Here is a 9,627-nt window from a genome sequence, read left to right as displayed (position 1 = left end):
ACCGGGTAGCGTATTAATCTAGACATTGACAGCTGTGGAACTGGTTTCTGAGGGTCTTGTGCAACGTTTATGCCCTTGTGGTTTTGTAAGTAGGCTGTGGGGGCTGTGTAAATAGGCTGTACTATGTTGGTAACGCCACGTAGCGCTCTGTATGAAAATCACTGACTGTGCTGTGTGCAGTCTGTGGCTGATTTGCATTGTTGGAATATTCGCTTGTGTAGGGTAGTTGGATGTGAGCAGCGCGTAGCATTGGGCAGTTGGAGGTGAGCCGCTAGCAGTGGTGGATGTGGGGAGAGAGATGCCAGAGTTTTGGGCGGACGATCTGGACGTGTGTCCGTCAGAAAAAGGAAATATGTGTAATTGGATGTCACAAAATTATACAGGGTGTTACAAAAAGGTACGGCCAGACTTTCAGGGAACATTCCTCACACACAAATAAAGAAAAGATGTTATGTGGACATGTGTCCGGAAATGCTTAATTTCCATGTTAGAGCTCATTTTAGTTTCGTCAGTATGTTCTTCCACCTACGCTCAATGGAGCACGTTATCATGATTTCATACGGGATACTCTACCCGTGCTGCTAGAACATGTGCCTTTACAAGTACGACACAACATGTGGTTCATGCACGATGGAGCTCCTGCACATTTCAGTCGAAGTGTTCGTACGCTTCTCAACAACAGATTCGGTGACCGATGGATTGGTAGAGGCGGACCAATTCCATGGCATTCACGCTCTCCTGACCTCAACCCTCTTGACTTTCATTTATGGGGGCATTTGAAAGCTCTTGTCTACGCAACCCCGGAACCAAATGTAGAGACTCTTCGTGCTCGTATTGTGGACGGCTGTGATACAATACGCCATTCTCCAGGGCTGCATCACCGCATCAGGGATTCCGTGCTACGGAGGGTGGATGCATGTATCCTCGCTAACGGAGGACATTTTGAACATTTCCTGTAACAAAGTGTTTGAAGTCACGCTGGTACGTTCTGTTGCTGTGTGTTTCCATTCCATGATTAATGTGATTTGAAGAGAAGTAATAAAATGAGCTCTAACATGGAAAGTAAGCGTTTCCGGACACATGTCCACATAACATATTTTCTTTCTTTGTGTGTGAGGAATATTTCCTGAAAGTTTGGCCGTACCTTTTTGTAACACCCTGTATATACAGGGTGAGTCACCTAACATTACCGCTGGATACATTTCGTAAACCACATCAAATACTGGTGAATCGATTCCACAGACCAAACGTGAGGAGAGGGGCTAGTGTAATTGGTTAATATAAACCATAAAAAAGTGCACGGAGGTATGCTTTTTAACGCAAACCTACGTTTTTTTAAAATGGAACCCCGTTAGTTTTGTTAGCACATCTGAACATATAAACAAATACGTAAGCAGTGCCGTTTGTTGCATTGTAAAATCTTAATTACATCCGGAGATATTGTAGCCTAAAGTTGACGCTTGAGTACCACTTCTCCGCTGTTCGATCGTGTGTATCGGAGAGCACCGAATTACGTAGGGATCCACAGGAAACGGTGATGGACCTTAGGCACAGAAGAGACTGGAACAGCACATTACGTCCACATGCTAACACCTTTTTATTGGTCTTTTTCACTGACGCACATGTACATTACCATGAGGGGTGAGGTACACGTTCGACGGGCGTTTCATAGGACGTGGAGGACGCATAAATCGGCCAGCCCGTTCTCCTGATCTTACACCTCTGGACTTCTTTCTGTGGGGTACGTTAAAGGAGAATGTGTACCGTGATGTGCCTACAACCCCAGAGGATATGAAACAACGTATTGTGGCAGCCTGCGGCGACATTACACCAGATGTACTGCGGCGTGTACGACATTCATTACGCCAGAGATTGCAGTTGTGTGCAGCAAATGATGGCCACCACATTGAACATCTATTGGCCTGACATGTTGGGACACACTCTATTCCACTCCGTAACTGAAAACGGAAACCACGTGTGTAAGTGTACCTCACCCCTCATGGTAATGTACATGTGTGTCAGTGAAAAAGACCAATAAAAAGGCGTTAGCATGTGGACGTACTGTGCTGTTCCAGTCGCTTCTGTACCTAAGGTCCGTCACCGTTCCCTTTGGATCCCTACGTAATTCGGTGCTCTCCGATACACACGATCGAACAGCGGAGAAGTGGTACTCAAGCGTCAACTTTAGGTTACAATATCTCCGGATGTAATTAACATTTTACAATGCAACAAACAGCACTGATTACGTATTTGTTTATGTGTTCAGATGTGCTATCAAAACTAACGGGGTTCCATTTAAAAAAAACGTAGGTTTGTTTTAAAAAACATACTTCTGTGCATTTTTTTATGGTTTGTATTAACCAATTACACTAGCCCCTCTCCTCACGTTCGGTCTGTGGAATCGATTCGTCAGTATTTGATGCGGTTTACGAAATATATCTAGCGGTAACGTTAGGTGACTCACCCTATATATATATATATATATATATATATATATATATATATATATATATATATATATATATAAAATGACTTTTGAAGGCTATTAAGGTAAATACATTGTCTGTTCTCCATTAAAATCTTTCATTTGCTAACATTGTTAGTCATGGCCCTTCTTTTGAAGGGATTACTGATAGCCAGACTGCGTTGAGCTAAAAAATATTGTGTGTCAGTTTAGTGATGATCATTAAAGGGAGAACTGTCTGAGTACGTTCAGTTTTACTCAGCTGTCTTTGTATCAAATAACGTAGAAGTTTTCCAGCAGAGTCATTCATAATTTTTCTAAGGGAACGTTTCACTTTATCGATAAATGTTGTGCTCTGTTGCCAACTGGATTCGAGCTAACCAGTTCTACAAATACTGGATTTATAAATCTGAAAGAACAGTGCGTTCGAGAGTCCACATACGGAGCGACCGATTATATTAAATGTATGCTCCCCAAAGGACCGCCTTCAGCATTTCGAGGGACCTCTTAATAGAATTTTACCATAAGAAATTTTTTACAACTCTGCATCCGCTTGTGTGTTCAATTTCCCAAATGCGAAACAGCATACTCCATAGAAAACTGTTTATTTGAGTTTCGCTCTTCGCGTCCCATACTGGTGAACGTCCTAACTCCGACAAAGAGACGAGAGGCACGAAACGTTTATAGGAGCCGGTTCCGCCACGTGCCGACACAATGACGGTCAGCGTAAACCAGAGAACAATGCAGCGGCTCACCGCGGCGGCCGCGCTGAACAATAAAAACGGCCCGTCCCACGACCCTGGGTCTAAATCAAGGAGCAGTTTGGCAGACCTGTCACTCTGTGGACGAACCGCCGACTATGTTACCACGCGTGCCAGCGAAACGCCAGCACGGGCTGTAATGGACGGCGGCCAGTGCGTTCGACAGCCTATCCCCCAGGAAACGTTTCCTCCTGTTGACTGGACCCCTAAACAAACGTATTTCGTAGGTCAGTTGTAATACCAGTGGCTGAAGCCCATCGAGATTGGCTTATCTCACTGGTTACCAACGACAACACGTTGGCGTTATCAGTAACCTAGTTCGTCTAAATAGTGTGAACGTCAGAACCATACAAATAACAATAGCAATGTCGTCACTGTAGAGCTGTTCCTCATTTATGTTATATACGAGAGACTGTGAAGCAAAGTTCTACAGTTTGATGCCTCATTTCTCCTATATCATCACCAAATTATTATCATTATTATTATTATTATTATTTTATATGTAGAGAATTCTGTGCAAATGGCATACACAAGTCAAAGAGGAATATAACCTGACACAGCGGATGCGGAAATAAATACATACATGTGTTAAATATATAGAAGTACACTGAATAACGTCCCAATCCTATCAAATAACTACATCTAAGCTAATTTATGCATACAGACACAGTCCTTAAATCACATTAGTTCAGCGCCATCACTTCAGGTTATCTTCTTCGCCAGGCTCTCAATACAACTGGCTGATGAGCACAGGATAGTGCTGGAAAAATCCGAACAGAAAGCAGCAGAAGGAAAATTTTTATAACTGGCGTTTCAACTCAACGCACACGTTGTTTAACGAAGAGGCAGATTTAAGCCAGAGAGAATGAATTACGAGTCAGTTTACTATGTCAAGCACTAGACATTACAATTTTTTAAACTCTTTGTAGAATAAACCGAATATCTTATAGTTTTAAGTTCTTCAGGCAAAGAACTGCAAATTACTCTCAGATAAGTTGCTTTTCTCTCTGATTACAAAATCACAAGTGAAAGGATTCTTTATTTAGGTAGGAATTCGTCAGAAGGGTTACACTTTCTGCAGAGTTATGAACATAGTTTATTTTATTATTTCTCAGAGACTTTAGCAATGAGCTATAATTATATAAATGGAACGTTTTTTTATCATGTAACTAATGTATTTGAACGAACAGTGTCAATTTGAGCCCAATATATATTAATTTTAGTGAGGGAGCTAGAAGCGTTCAAAGTTTTAGAGGCGGATGAAACACGCTGTGTATACACTGGTCAGCCAGAACATTATGACCAACGACCTACCATCGATATAAATCTGACCAGGCGATAGCAGCGTCACCTGGCGAGGTATGACACACGTACGGTTCGTGTAGTATCAGTTAAGAGTGCTGACCGTGTGTACGGGGTGATTCAAAAAGAATACCACAACTTTAAAAATGTGTATTTAATGAAAGAAACATAATATAACCTTCTGTTATACATCATTACAAATCGTATTTAAAAAGGTTTTTTTTTTCACTCAAAAACAAGTTCAGAGATGTTCAATATGGCCCCCTCCAGACACTCGAGCAATATCAACCCGATACTCCAACTCGTTCCACACTCTCTGTAGCATATCAGGCGTAACAGTTTGGATAGCTGCTGTTGTTTCTCGTTTCAAATCATCAATGGTGGCTGGGAGAGGTGGCCGAAACACCATATCCTTAACATACCCCCATAAGAAAAAATCGCAGGGGGTAAGATCAGGGCTTCTTGGAGGCCAGTGATGAAGTGCTCTGTCACGGGCTGCCTGGCGGCCGATCCATCGCCACGGGTAGTTGACGTTCAGGTAGTTACGGACAGATAAGTGCCAATGTGGACTCTCGATACAGTTGATTGTGGAATTTGCAGTTCTGTGCTAGCTCTGCGAGTCGATTTTCCTGGGCTGCGAACAAATGCTTGCTGGATGTGTGCTACATTTTCATCACTCGTTCTCGGCCGTCCAGAACTTTTCCCTTTGCACAAACACCCATTCTCTGTAAACTGTTTATACCAACGTTTAATACACCACCTATCAGGAGGTTTAACACCATACTTCGTTCGAAATGCACGCTGAACAACTGTCGTCGATTCACTTCTGCTGTACTCAATAACACAAAAAGCTTTCTGTTGAGCGGTCGCCATCTTAGCATCAACTGACGCTGACGCCTAGTCAACAGCGCCTCAAGCGAACAAATGTACAACTAAATGAAACTTTATAGCTCCCTTAATTCGCCGACGGATAGTGCTTAGCTCTGCCTTTTGTCGTTGCAGAGTTTTAAATTCCTAAAGTTGTGGTATTCTTTTTGAATCACCCTGTACTATGGGAAGGCGCGTGATCTGTCTCAGTCTGACCGAGAGCAGTTTGTGATGGCCCGGAGGCTCGGCACGAGCATTTTGGAAACTGCACGACTTGTCGGGTGTACGAGAAGTGCTGTGGTAAGTGTCTTCAACACGTGGCGAAACCAAGGTGAAACGATATCCAGACATCGTGGTGTTCATGGCCATTCTTCATTATAGATGTCAGACATCGTAGGCTGGGCAGACTGGTAAAACAGGACAGGCGGTGAACTGTGGCGGACTTTAATGCTGGGCAGAGTACAAGTGTGTCTGTACCCGCAGTGCACCGAAAACTCCTAACAATGGGCCTCCAGAACCGACGACCTGTGCATGTGCCAATTTTAACACAGCATCGGCAATTACGACTGAAATGGCTACTTGACCATCAGCACTGGGCGTTGGCGCAGTAGCAGAGCGTTGCATGGTCTGACTAATCCCGATGCCTTCTTCGTCACGCCAGTGGGAGGCCGTGAATCCGTCGTCTTCCATGGGAACAGCTCCTTCACACCTGTACTGTGCGTCGGAGACAAGCTGGATGCGGCTGCATTATGCTTTGGGGAATATTCACGTTGGCGTCCATGGATCCAGTGCAACTCGTGCAAGGCGCCATGACGGCCAAAGAGTATCGTACGGTGCTTGCAGGCCCGTGCACCCCTTCTTGACGATCATGTTTCGCATTTGCAGTGGCATTTTTCAGCAGGATAATGCATCATGGCACAAGGCCAGGAGTGTGATGGAGTGGTTCGAGGGACACAGTGGTGAGTTCTAATTGATGTGATGGCCCCCCAACTCTGCAGATCTGAACCCAGTCGAACACATCTGGGATGTGATGGAACGTAATGTCAGAGTTCGTCGCTCCCCTTTCCGGAACTTACGAGAATTAGGTGATCCGCATGCGGAGATGTGGTGCCAACTCTCTCCAGCGACCTACCCGGGCCTCATTGCTTCCATGCCACGACGCGTCGCAGCTGTTATCCGTGCCAAAGGTGGACATACCGGCTATTACGCAGGTGGTCATAAAGTTCTGGCTGATCAGTGTAATTGACTGTTGAGATAAGCAATGTGGTGTACGGTCATGTAAGTGAGGTGTTCAAACGAGTTCCCACTATCCTCAATGCACAACTCAAAGTACTTTTTCATCAAAATTTCAATTTTATGTCATGGATGCACATTATACTTCTGGCTCTCATTCTCGAGCAAGATTAGTACTTAGTGTTTAGCACGCAAACACTTTTATAGTTAACTTTGCCGTTTCTGTTTCGTTTGTTTAAATATAGAGTTTGTAGATATTTTCCCAGTTTCCAATAAAAAGAAATGCTGGCCGGCTAGGATGGTTCAATATGAAAGTTAGACTACCCAGTTACTAGCTAAAGTGATCGCTAGTCTCGTACATGGGAAGAAATAAACGATCAACCTTCTCAGAATATTCTCCGTGTTCGTTGGAGCCGCTCAGAATTTAATATCACGGTCATAAGGAGGAAACACGTAACATATTTTTCATGTACTCTTGTGGCAGTATGACCACAGTTAACTTCATGCATGAACGCATCGGTATTTTCCTTGTAACCGACACATAAAATACGTCCATTATTATTGTTGAGTTATTGTGCTGACTGGATCTATCAAATTACTAGTACATTTCCTTATTGTAGCATCAGCTAATTTCAAGCTTAAAATAAGTCTCCATTTTTTTACCATCACAGCTCTTCAGAGTTATCCCAAACTCAGGAAATTATCTTAGGAAAGCCAATGAGGAAATCAGGTATTGTCGTTCTAGTCAGGTCCCAGTGGAGGTGGTTTACTGTTAAATTCCTACGGCCTGTCAAAGTGTCAAGTGGGTATCAGAGTTGTGTAGATGTGATGTTGTAAGATGGCAAGAATTATGCCCCTTACATGAAATCATTAAAGATCACCTAACTCACGTTGAGCGAACAGTGGGGCTGAACAAAAATGACTGACAAGGCACAATGCATCTTGTAGAGGGTATAGTATGGACGTATTGAAATAATTAATGTCGGGTGATGGTTTTAAAGTAATTCACACGACATGAAAACTTTGTGGAAACACGTCGATTTACTGGAGGCTAGTTTACCCCAGGGAAGTACTCAGAATTGACCGTGGCCACCGGGGGGCGGCTAAGGGAAGTGACAATAGGTAGCTTAGCGTGGCTCAAGCTCTGAGAAAGCAGTAACGGGGCGCGGCCTCCAGCCGCCTTAAGATGAGTGACAGCATGGGTAGTTGACCCCGACCCCATGCTAGTGTACTGGGAAGCAGACGGAGAACTTGTACACCTGTTGATAAATGTCCGTCGTCCTGTTTTCAGTGAAACATGCGAGAAAACCGCGCAAAGCTATGGTGGAGCAGTCAACAGAGGTCAAAATATGCGTGTTCATGACTATAGCAACTTCACGCTGAATTCACGGTCCACAGAGTCTGAAGAAAATCAGGTGAAGAGCGACAGAATGAAATACGCGGGCCTCCGATGGGAACGTAGGACTGAGGAATTTGAAGTACTCTCCTGGGAGTCAGAATTCCGGAAAAATTGGTGTTTGTGCAGACGCTAACCTTGATGGGTGGCCTGGGAGGAGCTAAATAGCAGAAGTTGAGAGGAAAGGAAATTTTGTGGGAATTTGTTCACTTCCCAGAGAAGGCATTGGTCGGCGCTGGGAAGCGACGCATAATTAACGCGACTTGCGCTGCAATTGGCGTAAGTGATTTTGCTGGAGGGGAAACCGAGGTGAAGAGCGGACTGTGAGAAGTCTCTGTAGAGGTCTTCCATTCCCAGCTTGCCTAGAGTGCGGATGTAGCGTTCTTGACTCAGCTTGCCTGAGAAAGAGTGAGCATCTCTGCAGTTTAGGACTTAGCAAATGGAACGATTGAGCTTGGAGATAGGAAGTTTTGCTTCAGCTATGTACCGAGCAAGATAGCTAGGAGTGAACAGACGAGCGCAGCCCTGCAGCACCACGAGGTTGGCCGACATCCGCACGATGCCGCCGCTCTTCCACGCTGAATTCGGTGATATTGCGCCCGCTCTGGCCACTGATTAATTTGTTGGATCACGTCGGCAAAGTTTCCACGAGGGTTTCATGGGCCTTGTATTGTAGAATTCTTCTCGCACTTCGCATGACACCTAGGTCAGTCGATAGGAATTACTTTTGATGTATCGCACTTTACTCCACGCAAACGCAATTTATTACCATTGCCTGTTAGGAGAGTCATGTAACGTCATGATTGAAGGTCGTGAGTTAAAATAAATCTGTGCTAATCGTTTGCATCTGTTTTCAATCAAGTAGTTGAAATCCTAAGTCATTTTCTTAATTGATTGTATGTTCAACATTTGCATCTGGTGTTCAATAGCTGAATATAACATCAATGTGCACCCCTTTTTAATTAAAAGTGATCAATTCTGAATCAATTAATGTCAACACTGCCACCGCAGTTCAATCAGGAGTCACAGGGCCTTATTACTTTCTTTGCGTTATCCGACATTGCGGCAGTTTTGCACACTCTGTTGATCTGTTAGTCAGTTACCTGGGGTGAACACACACCAAAACCAGATAAGTGCCGGGTGGGGTGTTACAATGTTCGTACCATGTAGTGTCGGGTTTGTGTTTTTATGGGTGAAGGGAAGGTAGTGGTTGAAACCCGATACCGGCACATAGCCTGCTCCTCTCTAATTTCACTAAGGGTCCCGTGAAGCTTAACATCCCCATTCGAGGGACGAATCGTCTTCAACACTGTCACATTCCCACACTTCACGATACAGTGGGAAAAGGTTTGGAATTTAATCCAGGACATCGGCGCAAGACTGGTGATCAGGAACTTTACAGTATCACCTTTCCTCCAAATGGTGGCCAGGTATTGGCTGCGAAAATTTGTAATCATCGTGATTCGAACTCGTGTACCTCCGAGCCGAGGGACATTGCACAAGCAGAAGCATGGGACTCATTCCCCGACGTCTTAACATCCTCTCTCTTGCCGTCTGTGTTTTCCGTGTGTTCCTTCTTCGGCGAACCTGCTCATTCCCTGTCT

The sequence above is a fragment of the Schistocerca piceifrons genome, chromosome 2 (assembly GCF_021461385.2).
Source record: "Schistocerca piceifrons isolate TAMUIC-IGC-003096 chromosome 2, iqSchPice1.1, whole genome shotgun sequence".
Lineage (NCBI taxonomy): Eukaryota > Metazoa > Arthropoda > Insecta > Orthoptera > Acrididae > Schistocerca > Schistocerca piceifrons.
Note: the sequence above shows the minus strand (reverse complement) of the source record.